General features: G+C 41.0%; 1 long non-coding RNA gene across 2 annotated transcripts; it reads right to left on the bottom strand.

Annotated features, from left to right (window-relative positions):
• Positions 1-715: 715 nt before the first annotated feature.
• Positions 716-3,859, bottom strand: LOC127296078 (uncharacterized). Of its 2 annotated transcripts, XR_011743795.1 has the most exons (6): positions 3,703-3,859; positions 3,357-3,612; positions 3,076-3,263; positions 2,881-2,981; positions 2,301-2,385; positions 716-953 (listed from the first exon to the last, which is right to left on the bottom strand). It is a non-coding gene; the product is annotated as an uncharacterized lncRNA (long non-coding RNA). The 2 variants fall into 2 exon arrangements; XR_011743794.1 differs by having other exon boundaries at positions 3,357-3,859.
• Positions 3,860-27,327: the final 23,468 nt, after the last annotated feature.

The following is a 27,327-nucleotide window of genomic DNA, read 5'->3' as shown; positions in this document are numbered from 1 at the left end:
TTATATGCATAAGCATGTAGCAACAATTAATTTTCTCATATGAGATTGAGGATATTTGTCCAAAATTGAAACTTCCACCATGGATCATGGCTTTAGTTAGCGGCCCAATGTTCTTCTCTAACATTATGCAATGCTCTAACCATTTTGGTGGTAAATCTCCCTTACTTCAGACAAGACGAACATGCATAGCAACTCACATGATATTCAACAAAGAGTAGTTGATGGCGTCCCAGGAACATGGTTATCGCGCAACAAGCAACTTAATAAGAGATAAAGTGCATAAGTACATATTCAATACCACAATAGTTTTTAGGCTATTTGTCCCATGAGCTATATATTGTAAAGGTGAAGAATGGAAATTTTAAAGGTAGCACTCAAGCAATTTACTTTGGAATGGCGGAGAAATACCATGTAGTAGGTAGGTTTGGTGGACACAAATGGCATAGTGGTTGGCTCAAGGATTTGGATGCATGAGAAGTATTCCCTCTCGATACAAGGTTTAGGCTAGCAAGGTTATTTGAAACAAACACAAGGATGAACCGGTGCAGCAAAACTCATGTGACGCCCCAAAACCGGTACCATGAGGATCCCAGCGAATCCGCCAAAATCCGCACGATAACGATTTTAGGAGACGCACCACCAAGCGTCTCGTACACGCCGAAGCATGCACGCGATGCGGGTGGAATCAATCACGAGCGGTAACATTACAACAGGATTACAATAGCGCCCACAGGAAACATATATATTACAACAACGACTCCAACGAGTCAAGATACAAATAGGTACATACAAAGATCCAAATCATACATATAGCCAAATACATCCAAGTACGGACAAGATACAAATTTGGACTAAGAGTCCTGAAGATAACCAGTGGCATCCATAACCCTGCCCAGGCCAAGCCGGAAGGGTAACCTTGCTAGCGTCGTTCTTCATCGTACCGATCTTCATACCTGCCCGGTTATATCCCGTAGAAGCAGCAATAAGTACGGGTTCGTACTTAACAAGACTTCAAGACGTATAAGCATTCGTCAACCAGTCGTCCTTTGTACTTGAGGCACGCAGGGGACTTAGAGGACGCAAGAGGAACGTCATAGGCAATATGGTGGGGTTAAGCGGCAGCGCGCAAGCACTAAAAACCTATAGAGACACTCTACTACATTCGTCTAATCAGAGAAGATGAGAGAGCGCATAACTAACAGTTCTATACTCTGCAAACATAACACAGCCGATGCGTTCCCCCCTCGCAAGGAAGTACTTACAAGGGCACTCACACGGTTGTCAAGTTAAACCATTTAATATTAAAGTTGTGCTAACTTACTACGCAAGTTATTATGATTGAAACATGAGGTGTAAGTTGTCTATGGTCGAGTCATACAGCTCCAAGTCGTCCATAACCGCGGACGCGGCTTATCGATAAGATTTAACCCTGCAGGGGTGCCCAAATGTGCCCACACGCACGATCAACCCAACCGAGCAAGGGAAGGATATCACGACTCGCACTCTCCTTCACGACAACAATGTCCAGGAAGCCACCTAACCAAGTTGAACCCGAATCGAAGTCCGGCCGACTCTCCGAGACGGACCTAGCTGTTTGCGACCACGACTTCCGAGGGTCAAAACACACACTGGGGCGAATGACCCGCTTCAGCACGCGATAAACGCTCGTGCCGCACCTATACGTGCATACCAGAAACAAGGGATACAAGGCACCCAGGGGCTTCCCAAAGTAAATAAGTAACATGCTGGCATGCACGCAAACAACAAATGGTAAAACATTGCAAACTAGTTGTGGCCACTGGACAAAGCTGTAGATTCCGGCAGTGGTCGAGGGGAGACCCAGAAACATACCCACGTGTGGTTAGAGCGCTCAGTCTCGGAACAGATAACAAGAACTCGGGGTCCTAAGCTTCATGGAAACACAAGTGAGCCGTCATAAAACGAGCAACTGACCCACCGATGTCTCCGCTAAAACAACTATCAACAAGTAACCATGATACCCTCAACAGATATAAACATGTAGCATGTTTCATGATTTTCCAACAGATAACCCGATAAGATAACATTAACGGTAACGAGATATAAAAGCACTAGAATGCACTACGACTCGCAAGGCAGACCCGATAACCAAACAACAGCTGTAGGAGGTTGGTGGTTGGTGGTGGCAATATGGGCTGCTTGAGGTAACAAGTGGAAGGGACACGTGACAAGAACGCAACTTAAGGATAGCATGAGGGAGAAGGCAAAATAAAATAGGTTAGCGACTTCTGCAGGGGCAGAAGTATAGGGAAAATGCTTGCCTGTTAAAGCTTGCCGAGGAACATCCGGAGAACTTGTCGTATCTCACCACACCACTTCGTGATCCTATCCGCGAAGAAGCAAATGCTACAACAAACATCGGATGCAAATCTTACAACTACGGAAGAAGAATCGGCATGATCATGATATGATATGCATGGCATGGCATGGCAAACATGATGCGATGCAACTTATCCATATTAATCGGAGGCGAAACCCCGGACACACAAATTAGGTTGGAGTTGCATTTTCTATCGTCAAGTTTTAAGGGTAGATTAGCATAGCAAACATGGCAGGGGTGAGCTACATCAAAGTTAAATGGAACCGGGCAACATTTATACAATATCCCACATATTCCATATGTTACATATTAGGTGATAATGCAAACTAGCACGAAATTGTATGATGCGTGATGCAACAGCAAACATGGATGGCATATTAATGTTCCTCTCATTTTTCTGAGCAAAATTTATATAAAACACATTTTATTTCGAGTTATGGTTTGAGAGATATGAATTTATCAAGTTTTAGCAATTCTCTGGAATTTCAGAAAACAGAGAAACAGCCGGATGCTTTTCTCACCGAGCAAATCCGAGCCAGAGGGGATGACAGACGGGGCCTGGGGAAGCTGACTGGGATCTGCAGCAGATGTGTCACCGGAGGTCACTGACGGGTGGGTCCAACTGTCAGCAGAGCAAAGAAATAAATGATTAAAAAGGAGAGGCTTTGCATGTCACGGGGATGGATCAGGAGATTGCGCATGCACACAGAACGAACCAGCTGAGCTAGCATCAGATCATGTCGTGGCCGTGTACTGCACCACACTGAACCAACAAAGCAGCTCCTTTGCCTGCTGGTACACGCGATACTGATAGATGGAGGGGCGACGGAAGCGGACGGAGCCGGCCGGCCAGAGGTGTCGACGGCGGATGCGCGCTTGGCCGTGGCGTGGCTTTGATGCTGGCCTGTTGCACGCGTGGGGAAACAGCAGCATCAACAAAGAGCTCAAGCTCGTTTCCAGATCGTCAAAGCATGGGACGGAAACAGGAAGGTCGGACCTTCAGTGCAGCGGACGGAGACGAGAACGCCTGGAACGGCGACCTTCGTTGGCGGAGAAGGTTGGTCCAGGCAGCGACGTTGCCGAAACAGCCCGTCAGCGAAACGGAGGCGACGGTGAGGATCATGAAACAGCACGCGGCGAACTTGGCGGGCGGCCGGCCGGTGTTGATGTAGAGGTCTGCGTCGGGGAAATAGAAAAGGCTGGACTTCATTCTGGTAGACCGTAGACGCCAGAGTTTTGCCGGCGACGAGGTCCTGCGAAAAGAGGGCGGCCTTCAACGCCGGTAGCACGGCAAGAAAAACGAAGAGCGGCCTGGGAGATGTTCGGGAGGACGCGGAGCTCACCAAGGAGAGTCGAGCAGCGTCGAGGATGCAGCGCTGGGGACAACGAAGCACAGCATGGCGACGGTAGTTTTGGCCAGCGATCACCGGCCTAGAGACGAGCATGCGGAGGAGAGCAGCGCGGTTGCAGAAGAGAGTGGCGGCGGGGAGGGAGGAGTGAAGGCGAACTAGGGTTCGGATAATGGGGCTGCTTGATTTTTATAGGAGGAGGTGGGTACATGGGAACCGTCCCATCGATAGACAGCGATGTGCAGGTTCACCGATGCTTTGCCGTACGAGAAAGGAGAAACACATGAGAAAAGGCAGATGGTGGGCTTCGGTGGAGATTGAAACAAAGAAAATAAGGTAGGCTGCTGGTTTCCTTGCTGGAGTTAGGCTCCAAAACGGGAGATGGGCCAAGGAAATGGGTTGGGCTTAACTTGTACGGTGAGAAGAAAAAGATGAGATAGAATTTGGTGGCAACATGAACGATGGGATGCTCATTGCTCTCACTTCTTTTTATTCTTCTTCTTTTCCTCTGCCTTGCTGAAACTCTCAAACAAAATAAAGGGAAGAGGAGAAGAAAGAAGGGGAGCACGGAACATTTTCAAAACCATTTAGTAAAACTACTTTGTCCAAAATGTTGTAAATATCTTTGTTTCGGGTTTAATTAAAATAAGAAAAAAGCGGAGGAGGGTTTTTATTAACCATACAAGAGAGATCAAAGTAGGGTTTATTGCAAATAATTTTGGCTTTTCGCAAAATATGCAAGGTGAGAGATGCATGATGCCATGATGCTGCACAAAAAGAAAACGAACAAACAAATCTATTAGGGTACTACCCTGGGTCGCTACAACTCACATAAAAGACATATTGTAAACATTATAAGACTCTACACCGTCTTCCTTGTTGTTCAAACTCAATACTAGAAATTATCTAGACCTTAGAGAGACCAATTATGCAAACCAAATTTTAGCATGCTCTATGTATTTCTTCATTAATGGGTGCAAAGTATATGATGCAAGAGCTTAAACATGAGCACAACAATTGCCAAGTATCACATTATCCAAGACATTATAGCTATTACTACATGTATCATTTTCCAATTCCAACCATATAACAATTTAACGAAGAAGAAACTTCGCCATGAATACTATGAGTAAAGCCTAAGGACATATTTGTCCATATGCAACAGCGGAGCGTGTCTCTCTCCCACACAAAGAATGCTAGGATCTATTTTATTCAAACAAAACAAAAACAAAGACAAACAGACGCTCCAAGCAAAGTACATAAGATGTGATGGAATAAAAATATAGTTTCACTAGAGGAACCTGATAATGTTGTCGATGAAGAAGGGGATGCCTTGGGCATCCCCAAGCTTAGACGCGTGAGTCTTCTTGATATATGCAGGGGTGAACCACCGGGGCATCCCCAAGCTTAGAGCTTTCACTCTCCTTGATCATGTTGTATCATCTCCCTCTCTTGATCCTTGAAAACTTCCTCCACACCAAACTCAAAATAATTCATTAGAGGGTTAGTGCACAATTAAAATTTACATGTTCAGAGGTGACATAATCATTCTTAACACTTCTGGACATTGCACAAAGGTACTGAAAGTTAATGGAATCGAAAAATCCATCAAGCATAGCAAAACAGGCAATGCGAAATAAAAGGCAGAATCTGTCAAAACAGAACAGTTCGTAAAGACGAATTTTATTGAGGCACCAGACTTGCTCAAATGAAAATTCTCAAATTGAATGAAAGTTGCGTACATATCTGAGGATCACACACGTAAATTGGCATAATTTTCTGAGTTACCTACAGAGAATTAGGCCCAGATTCGTGACTGCAAAGAAATCTGTTTCTGCGCAGTAATCCAAATCTAGTATGAACCTTACTATCAACGACTTTACTTGGCACAATGACACGCGTACAGCACGCGACCGTTGGGAACCCCAAGTGGAAGGTGTGATGCGTACAGCAGTAAGTTTCCCTCAGTTAGAAACCAAGGTTTATCGAACCAGTAGGAGTCAAGAAGCACGTTGAAGGTTGATGGCGGCGAAATGTAGTGCGGCGCAACACCAGGGATTCCGGCGCCAACGTGGAACCTGCACAACACAACCAAAGTACTTTGCCCCAACGAAACAGTGAGGTTGTCAATCTCACCGGCTTGCTGTAACAAAGGATTAGATGTATAGTGTGGATGATGATTGTTTGCAGAGAACAATAGAACAAGTATTGCAGTAGATTGTATTTCAGATGTAAAGAATTGGACCGGGGTCCACAGTTCACTAGAGGTGTCTCTCCCATAAGATAAATAGCATGTTGGGTGAACAAATTACAGTTGGGCAATTGACAAATAGAGAGGGCATGACCATGCACATACATATTATGATGAGTATAGTGAGATTTAATTGGGCATTACGACAAAGTACATAGACCGCTATCCAGCATGCATCTATGCCTAAAAAGTCCACCTTCAGGTTATCATCCGAACCCCCTCCAGTATTAAGTTGCAAAGCAACAGACAATTGCATTAAGTATTGCGCGTAATGTAATCAATAACTACATCCTCGGACATAGCATCAATATTTTATCCCTAGTGGCAACAGCACATCCATAACCTTAGGGGTTCTTGTCACTCCCCCAGATTCACGGAGACATGAACCCACTATCGAGCATAAATACTCCCTCTTGGAGTTACAAGCATCAACTTGGCCAGAGCATCTACTAGTAATGGAGAGCATGCAAAATCATAAACAACACATAGATATAAATTGATAATCAACATAACATGGTATTCTCTATTCATCGGATCCCAACAAACACAACATATAGCATTACAGATAGATGATCTTGATCATGTTCGGCAGCTCACAAGACCCGACAATTAAGCACAATGAGGAGAAGACAACCATCTAGCTACTGCTATGGACCCATAGTCCAGGGGTAGACTACTCAGTCATCACTCCGGAGGCGACCATGGCGGCGTAGAGTCCTCCGGGAGATGAATCCCCTCTCCGGCAGGGTGCCGGAGGCGATCTCCTGAATCCCCCGAGATGGGATTGGCGGCGGCGGCGTCTCTGGAAGGTTTTCTGTATCGTGGCTCTCGGTACTGGGGGTTTCGCGACGAAGGCTATTTGTAGGCGGAAGGGCAGGTCAAGGGGCGTCACGAGGGGCCCAGGAGACAGGTCGGCGCGGCCAAGGGGCTTGGGCCGCGCCGCCCTACCTCCTGGCCACCTCGTGGCCCCACTTCGTTGACTCTTCGGTCTTCTGGAAGCTTCGTGTGAAAATAGGCCCCTGGGCGTTGATTTCGTCCGATTCCGAGAATATTTCCTTACTAGGATTTCTGAAACCAAAAACAGCAGAAAACAACAACTGGCTCTTCGGCATCTCGTTAATAGGTTAGTGCCGGAAAATGCATAAATATGACATAAAGTATGCATAAAACATGTAGATATCATCAATAATGTGGCATGGAACATAAGAAATTATCGATACGTCGGAGACGTATCAGCATCCCCAAGCTTAGTTTACGTCGTCCCGAGCAGGTAAACGATAACAAAGATAATTTCTGGAGTGACATGCCATCATAACCTTGATCATACTATTGTAAGCATATGTAATGAATGCAGCAATCAAAACAATGTAAATGACATGAGTAAACAAATGAATCATATAGCAAAGACTTTTCATGAATAGTACTTCAAGACAAGCATCAATAAGTCTTGCATAAGAGTTAACTCATAAAGCAATAATTCAAAGTAGAGATATTGAAGCAACACAAAGGAAGATGAAGTTTCAGCGGTTGCTTTCAACTTATAACATGTATATCTCATGGATAGTTGTCAATGTAAAGTAATATGACAAGTGCAATATGCAAGTATGTAGGAATCAATGCACAGTTCACACAAGTGTTTGCTTCTTGAGGTGGAGAGAGATAGGTGAACTGACTCAACAATAAAAGTAAAAGAATGGTCCTTCAAAGAGGAAAGCATCGATTGCTATATTTGTGCTAGAGCTTTGGTTTTGAAAACAAGAAACAATTTTGTCAACGGTAGTAATAAAGCATATGTGTTATGTAAATTATATCTTACAAGTTGCAAGCCTCATGCATAGTATACTAATAGTGCCCGCACCTTGTCCTAATTAGCTCGGATTACCTGGATTATCATCGCAATGCATATGTTTTAACCAAGTGTCACAAAGGGGTACCTCTATGCCGCCTGTACAAAGGTCTAAGGAGAAAGCTCGCATCGGATTTCTCGCTATTGATTATTCTCAACTTAGACATCCATACCGGGACAACATAGACAACAGATAATGGACTCCTCTTATATGCATAAGCATTCAACAATTATTAATTTTCTCATATGAGATTGAGGATATTTGTCCAAAACTGAAACTTCCACCATGGATCATGGCTTTAGTTAGCGGCCCAATGTTCTTCTCTAACATTATGCAATGCTCTAACCATTTTGGTGGTAAATCTCCCTTACTTCAGACAAGACGAACATGCATAGCAACTCACATGATATTCAACAAAGAGTAGTTGATGGCGTCCCCAGGAACATGGTTATCGCACAACAAGCAACTTAATAAGAGATAAAGTGCATAAGTACATATTCAATACCACAATAGTTTTTAAGCTATTTGTCCCATGAGCTATATATTGTAAAGGTAGAGGATAGAAATTTTAAAGGTAGCACTCAAGCAATTTACTTTGGAATGGCGGAGAAATACCATGTAGTAGGTAGGTATGGTGGACACAAATGGCATAGTAGTTGGCTCAAGTATTTTGGATGCATGAGAAGTGTTCCCTCTCGATACAAGGTTTAGGCTAGCAAGGCTATTTGAAACAAACACAAGGATGAAGCGGTGCAGCAAAACTCACATAAAAGACATATTGTAAACATTATAAGACTCTACACCGTCTTCCTTGTTGTTCAAACTCAATACTAGAAATTATCTAGACTTTAGAGAGACCAAATATGCAAACCAAATTTTAGCATGCTCTATGTATTTCTTCATTCATAGGTGCAAAGTATATGATGCAAGAGCTTAAACATGAGCACAACAATTGCCAAGTATCACATTATCCAAGACATTATAGCAAATACTACATGTATCATTTTCCAATTCCAACCATATAACAATTTAACGAAGAACAAACTTCGCCATGAATACTATGAGTAAAGCCTAAGGACATATTTGTCCATATGCAACAGCGGAGCGTGTCTCTCTCCCACACAATGAATGCTAGGATCCATTTTATTCAAACAAAACAAAAACAAAAACAAACCGACGCTCCAAGCAAAGCACATAAGATGTGACGGAATAAAAATATAGTTTCACTAGAGGAACCTGATAATGTTGTCGATGAAGAAGGGGATGCCTTGGGCATCCCCAAGCTTAGACGCTTGAGTCTTCTTGATATATGCGGGGGTGAACCACCGGGGCATCCCCAAGCTTAGAGCTTTCACTCTCCTTGATCATGTTGTATCATCTCCCTCTCTTGATCCTTGAAAACTTCCTCCACACCAAACTCAAAACAACTCATTAGAGGGTTAGTGCACAATCAAAATATACATGTTCAGAGGTGAAATAATCATTCTTAACACTTCTGGACATTGCACAAAGCTACTGAAGGTCAATGGAATCGAAATATCCATCGAACATAGCAAAATAGGCAATGCAAAATAAAAGGCAGAATCTGTCAAAACAGAACAGTTCGTAAAGACGAATTTTATTGAGGCACCAGACTTGCTCAAATGAAAATGCTAAAATTGAATGAAAGTTGCGTACATATCTGTGGATCACTCACGTAAATTGGCATAATTTTCTGAGTTACCTACAGAGAATTTTGCCCAGATTCGTGACAGCAAAGAAATCTGTTTCTGCGCAGTAATCCAAATCTAGTATGAACCTTACTATCAACGACTTTACTTGGCACAACAAAACACAAAACTAAGATAAGGAGAGGTTGCTACAGTAGTAAACAACTTCCAAGACACAAAATAAAAATAAAATTACTGTAGTAAAAACATGGGTTGTCTCCCATAAGCGCTTTTCTTTAACGCCTTTCAGCTAGGCGCAGAAAGTGTGTATCAAGTATTATCAAGAGACGAAGTGTCAACATCATAATTTGTTCTAATAATAGAATCCAAAGGTAACTTCATTCTCTTTCTAGGGAAGTGTTCCATACCTTTCTTGAGAGGAAATTGATATTTAATATTACCTTCCTTCATGTCAATGATAGCACCAACAGTTCGAAGAAAAGGTCTTCCCAATATAATGGGACAAGATGCATTGCATTCAATATCCAAGACAACAAAATCAACGGGGACAAGGTTATTGTTAACGGTAATGTGAACATTATCAACTCTCCCCAAAGGTTTCTTTGTAGAATGATCAGCAAGATTAACATCCAAATAACAATTTTTCAACGTTGGCAAGTCAAGCATATTATAAATTTTCTTAGGCATAACAGAAATACTTGCACCAAGATCACATAAAGCTTTACAATCAAAATCATTGACCTTCATCTTAATGATGGGCTCCCAACCATCCTCTAGCTTTCTAGGAATAGAAGCTTCGCGTTCTAATTTCTCTTCTCTAGCTTTTATGAGAGCATTTGTAATATGTTTCGTGAAAGCCAAATTTATAGCACTAGCATTAGGACTTTTAGCAAGTTTTTGTAAGAACTTTATAACTTCAGAGATGTGGAAATCATCAAAATTTAAACCATTATAATCTAAAGCAATGGGATCATCATCCCCAATGTTGGAAAAAATTTCAGCAGTTTTATCACAGGCAGTTTCAGCAGTTTTAGCAGTTTCGGGTAGTTTTTCACGCTTTGCATTTGAAGTGGAAACATTGCCAACACCAATTCTTTTATTATTAATAGTAGGAGGTGCAGCAACTTGTGAAGCATTAGCATTGCTAGTAGTGGTAATAGTCCAAACTTTAGCTATATTATCTTCTTTTTCATTTTCTTCTCTTTCCCACCTAACACGCAATTCGGCCATCAATCTTATATTCTCATTAATTCTAACTTGGATGGCATTTGCTGTAGTAACAATTTTATGATTATGATTTTCATGAGGCATAACTTTCAATTTCAAAAGATCAACATCATCAGCAAGACTATCGACTTTAGAAGCAAGTATATCAATTTTCCCAAGCTTTTCTTCAACAGATTTGTTAAAAGCAGTTTGCGTACTAATAAATTCTTTAAGCATGGCTTCAAGTCCAGGGGGTGTGTTCCTATTATTGTTGTAAGAATTCCCATAAGAATTACCATAGCCATTGCCATTTTTATAAGGATATGGCCTATAGTTGTTACTAGAATTGTTCCGGTAAGCATTGTTGTTGAAATTATTATTTTTAATGAAGTTTACATCAACATGTTCTTCTTGGGCAACCAATGAAGCTAACGGAACATTATTAGGATCAATATTTGTCCTATCATTCACAAGCATAGACATAATAGCATCAATCCTATCACTCAAGGAAGAGGTTTCTTCGATAGAATTTACCTTCTTACCTTGTGGAGCTCTTTCCGTGTGCCATTCAGAGTAATTGATCATCATATTATCAAGAAGCTTTGTTGCTTCACCAAGAGTGATGGACATAAAGGTACCTCCAGCAGCTGAATCCAATAGGTTCCGCGAAGAAAAATTCAATCCTGCATAAAAGGTTTGGATGATCATCCAAGTAGTCAGTCCATGGGTTGGGCAATTTTTAACCAAAGATTTCATTCTTTCCCATGCTTGTGCAACATGCTCATTATCCAATTGTTTAAAATTCATTATGCTACTCCTCAAAGATATAATTTTAGCAGGGGGATAATATCTACCAATAAAAGCATCCTTGCATTTAGTCCATGAATCAATACTATTCTTAGGCAGAGATAGTAACCAATATTTAGCTCTTCCTCTTAATGAGAAAGGAAACAATTTTAATTTTATAATGTCACCATATACATCTTTATACTTTTGCATTTCACATAGTTCAACAAAATTATTGAGATGGGCAGCAGCATCATCATAACTAACACCAGAAAATTGCTCTCGCATAACAAGATTTAGTAAAGCAGGTTTAATTTCAAAGAATTCTGCTGTAGTGGCAGGTGGAGCAATAGATGTGCATAAGAAATCACTATTATTTGTGGTTGTGAAGTCACACAACTTAGTATTTTCAGGAGTACCCATTTTAGCAATAGTAAATAAAGCAAACTAGATAAAGTAAATGCAAGTAACTAATTTTTTTTGTTTTTGATATAGCAAACAAGATAGCAAGTAAAGTAAAACTAGCAACTAATTTTTTTGTGTTTTGATTTAGTGCAGCAAACAAAGTACTAAATAAAATAAAGCAAGACAAAAACAAAGTAAAGAGATTGGAGGTGGAGACTCCCCTTGCAGCGTGTCTTGATCTCCCCGGCAACGGCGCCAGAAAATCTGCTTGATACGCGTACAGCACGCGTCCGTTGGGAACCCCAAGAGGAAGGTGTGATGCGTACAGCGGCAAGTTTTCCCTCAGTAAGAAACCAAGGTTTATCGAACCAGTAGGAGCCAAGAAGCACGTTGAAGGTTGATGGCGGCGGGATGTAGTGCGGCGCAACACCAGGGATTCCGGCGCCAATGTGGAACCTGCACAACACAACCAAAGTACTTTGCCCCAACGAAACAGTGAGGTTGTTAATCTCACCGGCTTGCTGTAACAAAGGATTAGATGTATAGTGTGGATGATGATTGTTTGCAGAAAACAGTAGAACAAGTATTGCAGTAGATTGTATTCGATGTAAAAGAATGGACCGGGGTCCACAGTTCACTAGAGGTGTCTCTCCCATAAGATAAATAGCATGTTGGGTGAACAAATTACAGTTGGGCAATTGACAAATAGAGAGGGCATGACCATGCACATACATGATATGATGAGTATTGTGAGATTTAATTGGGCATTACGACAAAGTACATAGACTGCTATACAGCATGCATCTATGCCTAAAAAGTCCACCTTCAGGTTATCATCCGAACCCCTTCCAGTATTAAGTTGCAAACAACAGACAATTGCATTAAGTATGGTGCGTAATGTAATCAATAACTACATCCTCGGATATAGCATCAATGTTTTATCCCTAGTGGCAACAACACATCCATAACCTTAGAGGTTTCTCTCACTCCCCCAGATTCACGGAGACATGAACCCACTATCGAGCATAAATACTCCCTCTTGGAGTTACAAGCATCAACTTGGCCAAAGCATCTACTAGTAACGGAGAGCATGCAAGATCATAAACAACACATAGATTGATAATCAACATAACATAGTATTCTCTATCCATCGGATCCCAACAAACACAACATATAGCATTACAGATAGATGATCTTGATCATGTTAGGCAGCTCACAAGATCCGACAATGAAGCACATAAGGAGAAGACAACCATCTAGCTACTGCTATGGACCCATAGTCCAGGGGTGAACTACTCACTCATCACTCCGGAGGCGACCATGGCGGTGTAGAGTCCTCCGGGAGATGAATCCCCTCTCCGGCAGGGTGCCGGAGGCGATCTCCTGAATCCCCCGAGATGGGATTGGCGGCGGCGGCATCTCTGGAAGGTTTTCCGTATCGTGGCTCTCGGTACTGGGGGTTTCGCGACAAAGACTATATGTAGGCGGAAGGGCAGGTCAGGGGGCCACACGAGGGGCCCAGACGACAGGCCGGCGCGGCCAGGGCTTGGGCCGCGCCGCCCTGGTGTCTGGCCACCTCGTGGCCCCACTTCGTCTCCTCTTCGGTCTTCTGGAAGCTTCGTGGTAAAATAGGCCCCTGGGCGTTGATTTCGTCCAATTCCGAGAATATTTCCTTACTAGGATTTCTGAAACCAAAAACAGCAGAAAATAGCAACTGGCTCTTCGGCATCTCGTTAATAGGTTAGTGCCGGAAAATGCATAAATATGACATAAAGTATGCATAAAACATGTAGATATCATCAATAATGTGGCATGGAACATAAGAAATTATCGATACGTCGGAGACGTATCAGTGTGCCTTGGTTTTTCATTTTTTGATTTTTTTTTAAATTCTTATGCCCATTTGAATCTTGGCCAAATCCTAGGTTTGACCATGGTTTAAACAAATTTAAATCACGAATATAAAAATTAAGCATATATCCTTCTTATTAGTCACTCCAAAATGTAAATCTTGGGAGGGTTCTTGAAATTTGCATGTTTGAAACCAAAAACCACTTCTCTTCATGCATGCTTGACTTCATAAGACAGAGTTTAGGGTTAGGGGTAGATATATACATGATTTTCTAGTTTGAATATGTCTAGACCTTGTTTATCAACTTGAATGCTTACTATATATATGACATAAGAATTCTATGTCCTTTGTTTTTTCATTCTTTTGATTTTTTCCTGAAATTTTATGCCCATTTGAATCTTTTGGTCAAATCCTAGGTTTGACCAAGATTTAAACAAGTTTAAAACATGAAAATGAAAAGGGAAGCCTGCATCCTTCTTAGTCACTCTAAAATCAACTTAATTGAGAATGCTTACTATATGTCATAAGAAGACTATATGTGCCTTGGTTTTTCATTTTTTGATTTTTTAAATTCTTATGCCCATTTGAATCTTGGCCAAATCCTAGGTGTGACCATGGTTTAAACAAATTTAAATCACGAATATAAAAATTAAGCATCTATCCTTCTTAGTCACTCCAAAATGTAAATCTTGGGAGGGTTCTTGAAATTTGCATGTTTGAAACCAAAAACCACTTCTCTTCATGCATGCTTGACTTCATAAGACAGAGTTTAGGGTTAGGGGTAGACATATATATACATGATTTTCTAGATTGAATATGTCTAGACCTTGTTTATCAACTTGAATGCTTACTATATATATGACATAAGAATGCTATGTCCTTTGTTTTTTCATTCTTTTGATTTTTTCCTGAAATTTTATGCCCATTTGAATCTTTTGGTCAAATCCTAGGTTTGACCAAGATGTAAACAAGTTTAAAACATGAAAATGAAAAGGGAAGCTTGCATCCTTCTTAGTCACTCTAAAATTAACTTAATTGAGAATGCTTACTATATGACATAAGAAGACTATGTGTGCCTTGGTTTTTCATTTTTTGATTTTTTAAATTCTTATGCCCATTTGAATCTTGGCCAAATCCTAGGTTTGACCATGGTTTAAACAAATTTAAATCACGAATATAAAAATTAAGCATCTATCCTTCTTATTAGTCACTCCAAAATGTAAATCTTGGGAGGGTTCTTGAAATTTGCATGTTTGAAACCAAAAACCACTTCTCTTCATGCATGCTTGACTTCATAAGACAGAGTTTAGGGTTAGGGGTAGATATATACATGATTTTCTAGTTTGAATATGTCTAGACCTTGTTTATCAACTTGAATGCTTACTATATATATGACATAAGAATGCCATGTCCTTTGTTTTTTCATTCTTTTGATTTTTTCCTGAAATTTTATGCCCATTTGAATCTTTTGGTCAAATCCTAGGTTTGACCAAGATTTAAACAAGTTTAAAACATGAAAATGAAAAGGGAAGCCTGCATCCTTCTTAGTCACTCTAAAATCAACTTAATTGAGAATGCTTACTATATGACATAAGAAGACTATATGTGCCTTGGTTTTTCATTTTTTGATTTTTTTAATTCTTATGCCCATTTGAATCTTGGCCAAATCCTAGGTTTGACCATGGTTTAAACAAATTTAAATCACGAATATAAAAATTAAGCATCTATCCTTCTTAGTCACTCCAAAATGTAAATCTTGGGAGGGTTCTTGAAATTTGCATGTTTGAAACCAAAAACCACTTCTCTTCATGCATGCTTGACTTCATAAGACAGAGTTTAGGGTTAGGGGTAGATATATATATATACATGATTTTCTAGTTTGAATATGTCTAGACCTTGTTTATCAACTTGAATGCTTACTATATATATGACACAAGAATGGTATGTCCTTTGTTTTTTCATTCTTTTGATTTTTTCCTGAAATTTTATGCCCATTTGAATCTTTTGGTCAAATCCTAAGTTTGACCAAGATTTAAACAAGTTTAAAACATGAAAATGAAAAGGGAAGCCTGCATCCTTCTTAGTCACTCTAAAATTAACTTAATTGAGAATGCTTACTATATGACATAAGAAGACTATGTGTGCCTTGGTTTTTCATTTTTTGTTTTTTTTAAATTCTTATGCCCATTTGAATCTTGGCCAAATCCTAGGTTTGACCATGGTTTAAACAAATTTAAATCACGAATATAAAAATTAAGCATCTATCCTTCTTATTAGTCACTCCAAAATGTAAATCTTGGGAGGGTTCTTGAAATTTGCATGTTTGAAACCCAAAACCACTTCTCTTCATGCATGCTTGACTTCATAAGACAGAGTTTAGGGTTAGGGGTAGATACATACATGATTTTCTAGTTTGAATATGTCTAGACCTTGTTTATCAACTTGAATGCTTACTATATATATGACATAAGAATGCTATGTCCTTTGTTTTTTCATTCTTTTGATTTTTTCCTGAAATTTTATGCCCATTTGAATCTTTTGGTCAAATCCTAGGTTTGACCAAGATTTAAACAAGTTTAAAACATGAAAATGAAAAGGGAAGCCTGCATCCTTCTTAGTCACTCTAAAATCAACTTAATTGAGAATGCTTACTATATGACATAAGAAGACTATGCGTGCATTGCTTTTTCATTTTTCCATTTTTTTTAAATTCTTATGCCCATTTGAATCTTGGTCAAATCCTAGGTTTGACCATGGTTTTAAAAATTTTAAATCATTAATATAAAAATTAAGCATCTATCCTTCTTAATTAGTCACTCCAAAATGTAACTCTTGGGAGGGTTTTTGAAATTTGCATGTTTGAAACCAAAAACCACTTCTCTTCATGCATGCTTGACTTCATAAGACAGAGTTTAGGGTTAGGGGTAGATAGATACATGATTTTTTTGGTTTGATAATGTATAGACCTTGTTTATCAACTTCATTGAATGCTTACTATATGACATAAGAATAATATGTGCACTGGTTTTTCATTTTATCGATTACTTTTTGAATTTTTATCCCCATTTGTTGAATCTTGGTCAAATCCTAGGTTTGGCCAAGATTTAAACAAGTTTAAAACATGAATATGAAAAAGTAAGCCTGTATCGATCCTTCTTAGTCACTCCAAAATGAAGCTCGTGGGAGGTTTTTGAAATTTCCATTATTTTTCTTGTTAATATGTCTAGACCTTGTTTATCAACTTGAATGCTTACTATATGACATACAAAGACTATGTGCTTTGGTTTATGATTTTGTTGTTGAATTTTTATGCCCATTTAAATCTTGGTCAAATCCTAGGTTTGACCATGACTTAAACAAGTTTAAAACATGAATATGAAAAAGTAAGCATGTATCCTTCTTAGTCACTCGAAAATGAAGCTCTTAATTAGTAGGGTTTTTGAAATTTCCATGTTTGAAACCAAAAACCACTTATCTTCACCATGCATGCTTGACTTCATAAGATGGAGTTTAGGGTTAGAGGTAGATACATGATTTTTCAGGTTTAATATGTCTAGACCTTGTTTATCCATTTAATTGAATGCTTATTATATGACATATATAAGATGACCTTGGTTTTTCATTTTTTTTTTGAATTTTTATGCCCATTTGAATCTTGGTCAAATCCTAGGTTTGACCAAGATTTGAACAAGTTTTAAACATGAATATGAAAAGGTAAGCATGTATGCTTCTTAGTCACTCCAAAATGAAGCTCTTGGGAGGATTTTTGAAATTTCCATGTTTGAAACCAAAAACCACATCTCTTCATGCTTGACTTCATAAGACAGAGTTTAGGGTTAGGGGTAGCCACATACATGATTTTTCTGGTTTGAATATGTCTAGACCTTGTTTATCAACTTAATTGTATGCTTATTATATGACATAAGAAGACTATGTGCATTGGTTTTTCATTTTATTGCTTTTTTTGAATTTTATCCCATTTGTTGAATCTTGGTCAAATCCTAGGTTTGACCAAGATTTAAACAAGTTTAAAACATGAATATGAAAAGTAACATGCATCGATCCTTCTTAGTCACTCCAAAATGAAGCTCGTAGGAGGTTTTTGAAATTTCCATGATTTTTCTGGTTTGAGTATGTCTAGACCTTGTTTATCAACTTGAATGCTTACTACGAATGAATGCTGGTGTTCAGGTGGATACGTACGCACGCACACACCTGCCGACGCGTGTCTAACTCCGTTAGTTTGTTCGGAATCTTTCTTTGGCCACCCGCACGGCCCACCCACCTCACCACGAGCCACCTCCCTACTATCTTCTCCTTCTGATCCCCTTCGTTGTCCACATCCATCGCACCTTATCTCCCCTCACCACTGTCACCACTGCAGGAGAAGCAATCAGCGAGATTCCCATGGAGGAGGCCGCACCATTCCCATCTCCCCACCTCCTCGCCGTTGAGCCACCTGAGGTGCGGCAGCGGCCCCAACCTGCGCCGTCCTTACTGCGAGCTCAGGCGTTCCCAACAGCCTAGCCGTCGACCTCCTGGGTGCATCGAGATGAGCTCAGGGCCGCACTGCTTCCGGAACCGCGACCAGGTGGATTGTCGCAGGCTGCTAGGTACCTCCGCGCGGGAAGTAGCAGATGCCTCGCGGGGAGCAGCATCCATGCCATCGTCGGCTTGCGACTAGGTGGTGAGGCGCGGGGTAGCTGGAACTACGCCATCAAGGCCGTGCAGGGAGTGGTGACCGCGTCGCTTCAGGCTACGACCAGGGGTAGCGCCGCCTGCAACCTCTCCTTCCTCTGTGTGCTAGTGGTTTTCCCCCTTCGTCTCCCCCGCGTTTTCTCTAGTCTGCAACTGGAGTAGACGATGGTGCGGGGTGGGGAATTATTTGGTTTCTTTACCTTTCTCTGTGTTTTTTTACTTCTAGCTTCTGAACTTGTGCTGGATCACTCCCCTGAATTGATGCATTACATATTTGGTTGATTAGTTCAACTGTGGTTTGTCCGCATTGATTTTTTTCAGAAATAAGATGGTCGGGTTCGTGGTTTGTCCGCCCTCTGCTACTTATTTTGAGAGATTGTTGGTAGCTTAATCAAGTGTTCCTGGTTTACTGAATCAAATATGCATGATTGGTTTTGTTGGCTAATTACCAGCGGGGACCAATAGTTTCTGGCTATCAAGTTATCTCATGGGGGTGCATCTGGTTTCGTTCGTGAAACTAGGAGCTCACGCTAAGATTGTGGAATTGATCCCTGGCTGCCATGTGGTGATTAAGCTGCGATGAGGCGTTCTTCGGTGGGAGTATTTGAGGCGCTCTCCGATTGAGCTGTGATGGGTCATCCCCCAGCTCTGGAAGGAAGAGGCGAACGACGGACGAGATCCCTTCCCCTCCGATCGGTGGACCATGTGCGGCGTTAGAGGGCGACAAGACGAGCGCATGTGTGCAGCTCCCGGAGTCTGGGGCGGCACGGGAGAAGGCGCGCAAGGAGAGGCTCTAGCAGATGACATGCGGTGGCGGGAGCCGGCAGTCGCTGGTGAACGGAGAGGTTCAGGGCGGCGCTAGGAAGTGGAGGAGTGGTGTGGTGGTGAACGGTGATTAGGGGATAAAGAGGTCGGGCCAATTATTTTAACGAGTATAATTACTCACCCCACGTGCTCCAGAAGACAACAACAGCCAGAAAAAGCATCCACGCCGTGTAGTCGCCGTGAGGCAAGAACGAATCTCCACGTTGATCGAACGATGGATAGCCTATGCGCACCTACCCATCTGATCACCAAATTCACTCTCATGCTTACTATATGACATACACAGACTATGTGCTTTGGTTTTTGATTTTTTTTTGAATTTTTAGACCCATTTGAATCTTGGTCAAATCCTAGGTTTGACCATGACTTAAACAAGTTTAAAACATGAATATGACAAAGTAAGCATGTATCCTTCTTAGTCACTCCAAAATGAAGCTCTTGGGAGGGTTTTTGAAATTTCCATGTTTGAAACCAAAAACCACTTCTCTTCACCATTCATGCTTGACTTCATAAGACAGAGTTTAGGGTTAGGGGGTAGATACATGAATTTTCAGGTTTAATATGTCTAGACCTTGTTTATCAACTTAATTAAATGCTTACTATATGACATAAGAAGACCTTGGTTTTTCATTGTTTTTTTTGAATTTTTATGCCCATTTGAATCTTGGTCAAATCCTAGGGTTGACCAAGATTTGAACAAGTTTAAAACATGAATATGAAAAAGTAAGCATGTATGCTTCTTAGTCACTCCAAAATGAAGCTCTTGGGAGGGTTTTCGAAATTTCCATGTTTGAAACCAAAAACCACATCTCTTCATGCTTGACTTCATATGACAGAGTTCAGGGTTACCAGGAGATACATGATTTTTCTGGTTTGAGTATGTCTAGACCTTGTTTATCAACTTAATTGAATGCTTACTATATGACATAAGAAGACTATGTGCCTTGGTTTTTCATTTATTTCGATTTATTTTGATTTATTTTGAATTTTATGCCCATTTTTATGCCCATTTAAACAAGTTTAAATCATGAATATGAATAATTAGTCACTCCAAAATGTAGCTCTTGGGAGGGTTTTTGAAATTTCCATGTTTGAAACCAAAAACCACTTCTCTTCATGCATGCTTGACTTCATAAGACAGAGTTTAGGGTTTGGGGTAGACAGCACGCGCCGACGCGTGGACGCAATTTATTCTCTGTCCCCCTGACATGCACTTGCCACTGTCTTCAACAGCCCACACGAGCAAAGGAAGCTTTTATTGGAGCCCAGCGGAGAGGGCCTCCATTTCTCGAGTGGTAGCGAGGTGACATGCACGCCGTGTGACATGCGGCCTAAATCCAAATTGAAACATTGCGAAAAAATCTGAAATAAATCATGCACGTTCACAATACATATTAAGATAACCCCTAGAAATTTCAGATCAAAATTCGAAATATACATCGAGAAACAAAAAAGAGAAACTCAGATGTGAATAGTCTACATAGAAACTCAGATTTGAATTTGGGAACTATTCATGACTGATTTCTCTTTTTTTTTTTCTCGATGTATGTTTCGAATTTTGATCTGAAATTTTTAGGGGTTATTTTAATATGTGCTATGAACATGCATGATTTTTTCCAGATTTGTTCGCAATGTTTAAATTTGAATTTAAACCGCATGTCACACGGTGACATGCAATAGGTGCATGTCACCTGATCTGCGGTGACGCTGGGGCTAAAAAGAAGATTTTTTTTCTCCATCAAGTCAATGAAAAAATACCCCTTTTTTCACCTTGCGCGACATGAGGAGCAGTTTGACCGGGGGGAGTACTGTTATCGAGTCTGGTCGTCGCCCTCCTCCTCTCGGACAAATATAGATATAGATGGACAGATACAGATATAGCTTCGACTGTAGCCACACTCAAACTCAAAATCAGTTGAGCTGCAAAACCACTAGCCAATTAAGTCCGAAATATTTCAGAGGCATTTTTTAATTGCAGTTCGGAGGACATGGGAGTAACTGATTTTGTTTGTGATAATGGCATGATATGACCGCTGGGAATAAATGCCTGAGCAGAGCTACTTCGCATGGTCTACCATTTTTTATATTAGACTAGTCATAGTGGTAAGTACTACCTCCGTCCCAAGGAATAAGGCCCACGCGTATTCCAAGACGAACTTTGACAATAAAAATTGAGCAACACAATCTTGATTATATTATATGTAATTAATATCGTTGGATTCGTATTGAAAAGCACTTTCTAATGATGCTAATTTCATACAAACAATCTTTATATATTTAAAGTAATTCTTTGTCAAACAAAAATCACTTTCTAATGATGCTAATTTCATACCCACTATAGGAATAGTATCATGTAGTAGTATCATAGTCATGCTATATTTATTATCTTTTAGAATCTCAATGCCAATTTGTGTACAAGATTTGTTTACCATTAACTTTTCTCGTTGTTTGCGCTATGATACAATATCTACCTATGTTACTCTAATCTCCTCTCTCCTACTTAATTAGCTGCCACATGAGCATTTTTGTGAGACCAATGCGCATGATACTAGCACTATGGCTAGCCTTAGTATTACTACTCCTGGAGTAGTATATTTCTCTCGTGTACTTGGCTATTTTCGGGAATAAATAACAAACGGTGGGGTTTTCCCCTCCGTCCACCTCCAAAAATAATATTAGTATTATATTACTTGGACCATAGTCATAATCAAAATCAAATTTCAGTTCGTCGGCAAAATGTCCCGCCAATCCTGAAATATTTCAGACGCGTTTTCAATGGGATTTTGAAGATAGATAGTGATCATTGTAACCGATATTCAAGGTGATGATGATTTGATGTGTAACTCGGCCTTCAACATAGTACTAGTACGGTCTTACAATTTATTGTTATTATATTTGGTCCTTAGCCAAATTCAATATCTCAATACTGCTGTAAAACTTCCTGCCCACTAAATACAAATGTTTCAGACGCTTCCAAATTCCCATTCTACCCTCGTAAAATGACATCAATGTCCATGTATAAGTCGGTTGGTGGGGGGTCTGCCCGTCATTTTTTCGATCACCGCATCCCTTGCCAAGGAAACTCCTCGAAAATCCAAAATTGAAAATCTCTGTCAAGCGCTACAATCTCCCGCCAATAAATTCCAAAATATTCGCTAAGCGTTTTCAAATTTAAGTTTTTTTAGGAGATAGTACATGGGAACTGATTTCGGTTGTGATTATGACTTGATGTGACCGTAGGCCTTGGATTCTTGAACAGAGGCACTACGCCGGTCTACCATTTTTCTAGTACTAATATTGCTTCTACTGTAGCAAAGTTCAAAGTTCAAAATCTCAGTCGAGAGGCAAAACCCCCCCGCAAAATGAATCCGGAATATTTCAGACGTGTTTTTGGATTGAACTTTGAAAGAACTTGGGTGTAAATGATTTTATGATGATGGCTTGATGTGACCCCTGGCCTTTTTTTTGCTGAACATGGCTACAAAGTAGCATGGTCTACCCCTGGCCTTATATATTACAATCACGAGTGTATTACTTGCACCATAGCCGTATTCAAAATCAATTTTCAGTCAAGCTGCAAAATCTCCAACCAATCCTGAAATAAAGGGCTTTTCAAAATGGATTTTCAAGATACATCATGATTATGATCGTGGTAACCGATTTTCAACGTGATGATGACTTGATGTGACATTTGGCCGTACTAGTACGGTCTCATATTTTTGTATTACTTGGACTGTAGCCAAATTCGAAATCTCATTCCAGCGGCAAAACTTCCCGCCCGAAAAATACAAATATTTCACACGCTTCTAACTTCCCATTCTACCCTCGTAAAGATGACAACAATGTCCATGTATAAGTCGGTTGGTGGGGGGTCTACCCGTCATTTTTTTCGATCACCACCTCCCTAGCCCCGGAAACTAACCGAAAAAAAATTCATTTCCCTCAGTCTCTCCTCTGAGACCACACCCACCGGAACTTCCCAAGTCCCTCTCTCTCCCACCTCCACAACCACCGCACCGGAACATCCCCGCCGGACTTCCCTGGCCTACCCGAGGCCTCGCGATCCTCGTCATCCGGCTGCCTGCCGGAGCTGCTTCATCGACACCTTCATCAACCAGACCGGATCATCCCCGCCGAACCTCGAAACCATATGCTCATCCAGCAGTCTACCGCAGTCGCTTCAGCTGAGGTATCGTCCACCCCACCGGAGCCGCTTCGCCGGATCCGTCGTCCACCGCATCTGATCTTGCTCACCGACACCGCTGTGCATGGACCGGATCTGCTTCACCGACGCCGTGCAAGATCTAAACTCTTCTACTGTCGCTTTTCTATTGCTTGCCTGCAAGTTCTTGTTTAATCTTGGGGGAACCTGTTTCTGCTAACGACGCGCCGTTACGTTTCTGCAGATGAGAGGAGTAACCATGAAGTGTAATGGCCGTCTCTCCAACCCCAAGTAGCACATGTAGCGTACTTCATCACCGGATCTATCAACCCCAGGAAGATCTGCTGTCACTCCCACAGAGTGCTTCTCCTAATGTAAGTCCCTTGTTTTAGCGCCCTGTTCTGGGTTCAGATGCTTGTTTGTCTAAAGCTCTTTTAGTTCATTCCTAGCTATGACCGTAACAGCTTGCTATTTTCTAGTTCATTGCTAACTTTAAGCGATTGAACATTTTGGTTTGCATTCCCTGCTCTGTAGATGTAGCCATCATAACTTCTATCTTGCTTAGTCGTTGTTACAAAAATTATAGGTATTATAGTAACATCCTGCTATTATTTAGTTCATGGCCGATTTTAAGTAATTGCACATGTTGGTTCGCATTCCCTGCTCTATAGCTTTTGGCATCGTAACTTCTATATTTGGTTTACATTGCCTGCTCTGTAGATCTAGCCATCATAACTTTATCTTGCTCAGTCGTTGTTACAAAAAATATGGCCTGCTACTATGTTGTTTGTGACAATTTTTTACTCCATGAACATGTTGGCTTGCATTCCCTGTACTACAGGTGATGCCATTGTTTTGTATCTACTTCATTGTAAGCTAACAAAGTAAGGACTTAGTTTGGCATGCTATCACTCTGCTATCTAGCCTGTAGTACAAATAAACTTGTCATATTACTAGATAATAATTTTGCGTGCCATCTTGTTCTTCAAAAGCTGCATTATTGACTTGTTTCTCTGACTTGGCATGACGCTCACATATGGAATGCTGAACATATTGGTTTGCATTCCCTCTTATACAAGTTCACAAGTGATCCCACTATATTCTGTATCTGGTCCATCCTAAGTTCTAGCATTAACTATCCTCTATGTGTTGCTCATTACAAGTTTATATCCCGAAACATCTTGATTTGCATCCCCTTCACTATAAGTTCAGGAGTATTATTTAGTTCACGGCCAAAATGAAGTAATTGCACTTGGCACATGTTAGTTCACATTCCCTCCTCTTTAGCTTTTGCCATCGTAACTTCTATTTTTGGTTTACATTCCCTGCTCTGTAGATGTAGCCATCATAACTTCATCTTGCTCAGTCATTGTTACAAAATTTATAGCCTGCTACTATGTTGTTCATGCCAATTTTGTACTCCCTGAACATGTTGGTTTGCATGGGACTCGACAGTAGTAAGTCTGCTGTTTCATTCTAACATGCTCTGTTATATTGGCTGTTGGTATGCGGCATTCACTCTTTGTTTGCTTATTGTGCGCATTACAATGATCTTGTTATAACGACGAAATGATGAGTTCCAAATTCTTTGGCAAACAATATTGTAGTGTCTTTGCCTTTCCATTGTTGTTGTCTTAACTTGTAATGTCTTTGTTTCAGATATAGGTGCTGCATGGACAACTTAAAAGATTGCCGGATCGCTTCATTGTATTGCTAGGTTTAATTACCATTCAATTTCTCTGGGTTCTGTAATATTTTTTCAAAGCCGTGCAGCTGATGTAATATTTAGTTAGTTTTTATAGTTCCTTCGCGCATTTTTTCTTTATTGCTTGTGGTAAGTGAGGCTATCCGACAGAAATCATTGCTGCGTAAATATTCTCAGTATCTAAAACACGAATTCCCATCCCTTAAACGACCCAATTAACCGAAATCACATATGTGCCGGCCCGCAAAATCCTAAAGCGCCTATTATGCCGGCATATAAATAGCAACTAAACGGGCTAGCCCACTTACTTATTGGGCCAGCTGATACGTCTCCGACGTATCGATAATTTCTTATGTTCCATGCCACATTATTGATGTTATCTACATGTTTTATGCACACTTTATGTCATATTCGTGCATTTTCTGGAACTAACCTATTAACAAGATGCCGAAGTGCCGATTCTTTGTTTTCTGCTGTTTTTGGTTTCAGAAATCCTAGTAAGGAAATATTCTCGGAATTGGACGAAATCAAAGCCCAGGGGCCTATTTTTCCACGAAGCTTCGAGAAGTCCGAAGACGAAACGAAGAGGGGCCACGAGGCAGCCAGAGCATAGGGCGGCGCGGCCCCTGCCCTGGCCGCGCGGCCCTATGGTCTGGGCCCCTCGCGCCGCCTCTTGACCTACCCTTCCGCCTACTTAAAGCCTCCGTGACGAAACCCCGGCATCGAGAGCCACGATACGGAAAACCTTCCAGAGACGCCGCCAACGCCGATCCCATCTCGGGGGATCCAGGAGATCGCCTCCGGCACCCTGCCAGAGAGGGGAATCATCTCCCGGAGGACTCTACGCCGCCATGGTCGCCTCCGGTGTGATGTGTGAGTAGTCTACCCCTGGACTATGGGTCCATAGCAGTAGCTAGATGGTTGTCTTCTCCCCATTGTGCTATCATTGTCGGATCTTGTGAGCTGCCTAACATGATCAAGATCATCTATCTGTAATTCTATATGTTGCGTTTGTTGGGATCCGATGAATAGAGAATACTTGTTATGTTGATTATCAAAGTTATATCTACGTGTTGTTTATGATCTTGCATGCTTTCCGTTACTAGTAGATGCTCTGGCCAAGTAGATGCTTGTAACTCCAAGAGGGAGTACTTATACTCGATAGTGGGTTCATGCCTGCATTGACACTCCGGGACAAAGGATGAAAGTTCTAAGGTTGTGTTGTGTCGTTGCCACTAGGGATAAAACATTGATGCTATGTCTAAGGATGTAGTTGTTGATTACATTACGCACCATACTTAATGCAATTGTCTGTTGCTTTGCAACTTAATACCGGAGGGGGTTCGGATGATAACCCGAAGGTGGACTTTTTAGGCATAGATGCGAGTTGGATGGCGGTCTATGTACTTTGTCGTAATGCCCAATTAAATCTCACTATACTCATCATGATATGTATGTGCATGGTCATGCCCTCTTTATTTGTCAATTGCCCAACTGTAATTTGTTCACCCAACATGCTGTTTGTCTTATGGGAGAGACACCTCTAGTGAACTGTGGACCCCGGTCCAATTCTCTTTACTGAAATACAATCTACTGCAATACTATTCTACTGTTTTCTGCAAACAATCATCTTCCACACAATACGGTTAATCCTTTGTTACAGCAAGCCGGTGAGATTGACAACCTCACTGTTTCGTTGGGGCAAAGTACTTTGGTTGTGTTATGCAGGTTCCACGTTGGCGCCGGAATCCCTGGTGTTGCGCCGCACTACATCCCGCCGCCATCAACCTTCAACGTGCTTCTTGGCTCCTCCTGGTTCGATAAACCTTGGTTTCTTTCTGAGGGAAAACTTGCTGCTGTGCGCATCATACCTTCCTCTTGGGGTTCCCAACGAACGTGTGAGTTACACGCCATCAAGCATATTTTCTGGCGCCGTTGCCGGGGAGATCAAGACACGCTGCAAGGGGAGTCTCCACTTCTCAATCTCTTTACTTTGTTTTTGTCTTGCTTAGTTTTATTTACTACTTTATTTGCTGCACTAAATCAAAATACAAAAAAATTAGTTGCTAGTTTTACTTTACTTGCTATCTTGTTTGCTATATCAAAAACACAAAAAAATTAGTTTACTTGCATTTACTTTATCTAGTTTGCTTTATTTACTGTTGCTAAAATGGCCAACGCTGAAAATACTAAGTTGTGTGACTTCACAACC

The sequence above is a fragment of the Lolium perenne genome, chromosome 4 (genome assembly GCF_019359855.2).
Source record: "Lolium perenne isolate Kyuss_39 chromosome 4, Kyuss_2.0, whole genome shotgun sequence".
In the NCBI taxonomy this organism is placed as follows: domain Eukaryota; kingdom Viridiplantae; phylum Streptophyta; class Magnoliopsida; order Poales; family Poaceae; genus Lolium; species Lolium perenne.
This window is presented reverse-complemented; position numbering and strand designations above follow the sequence as displayed.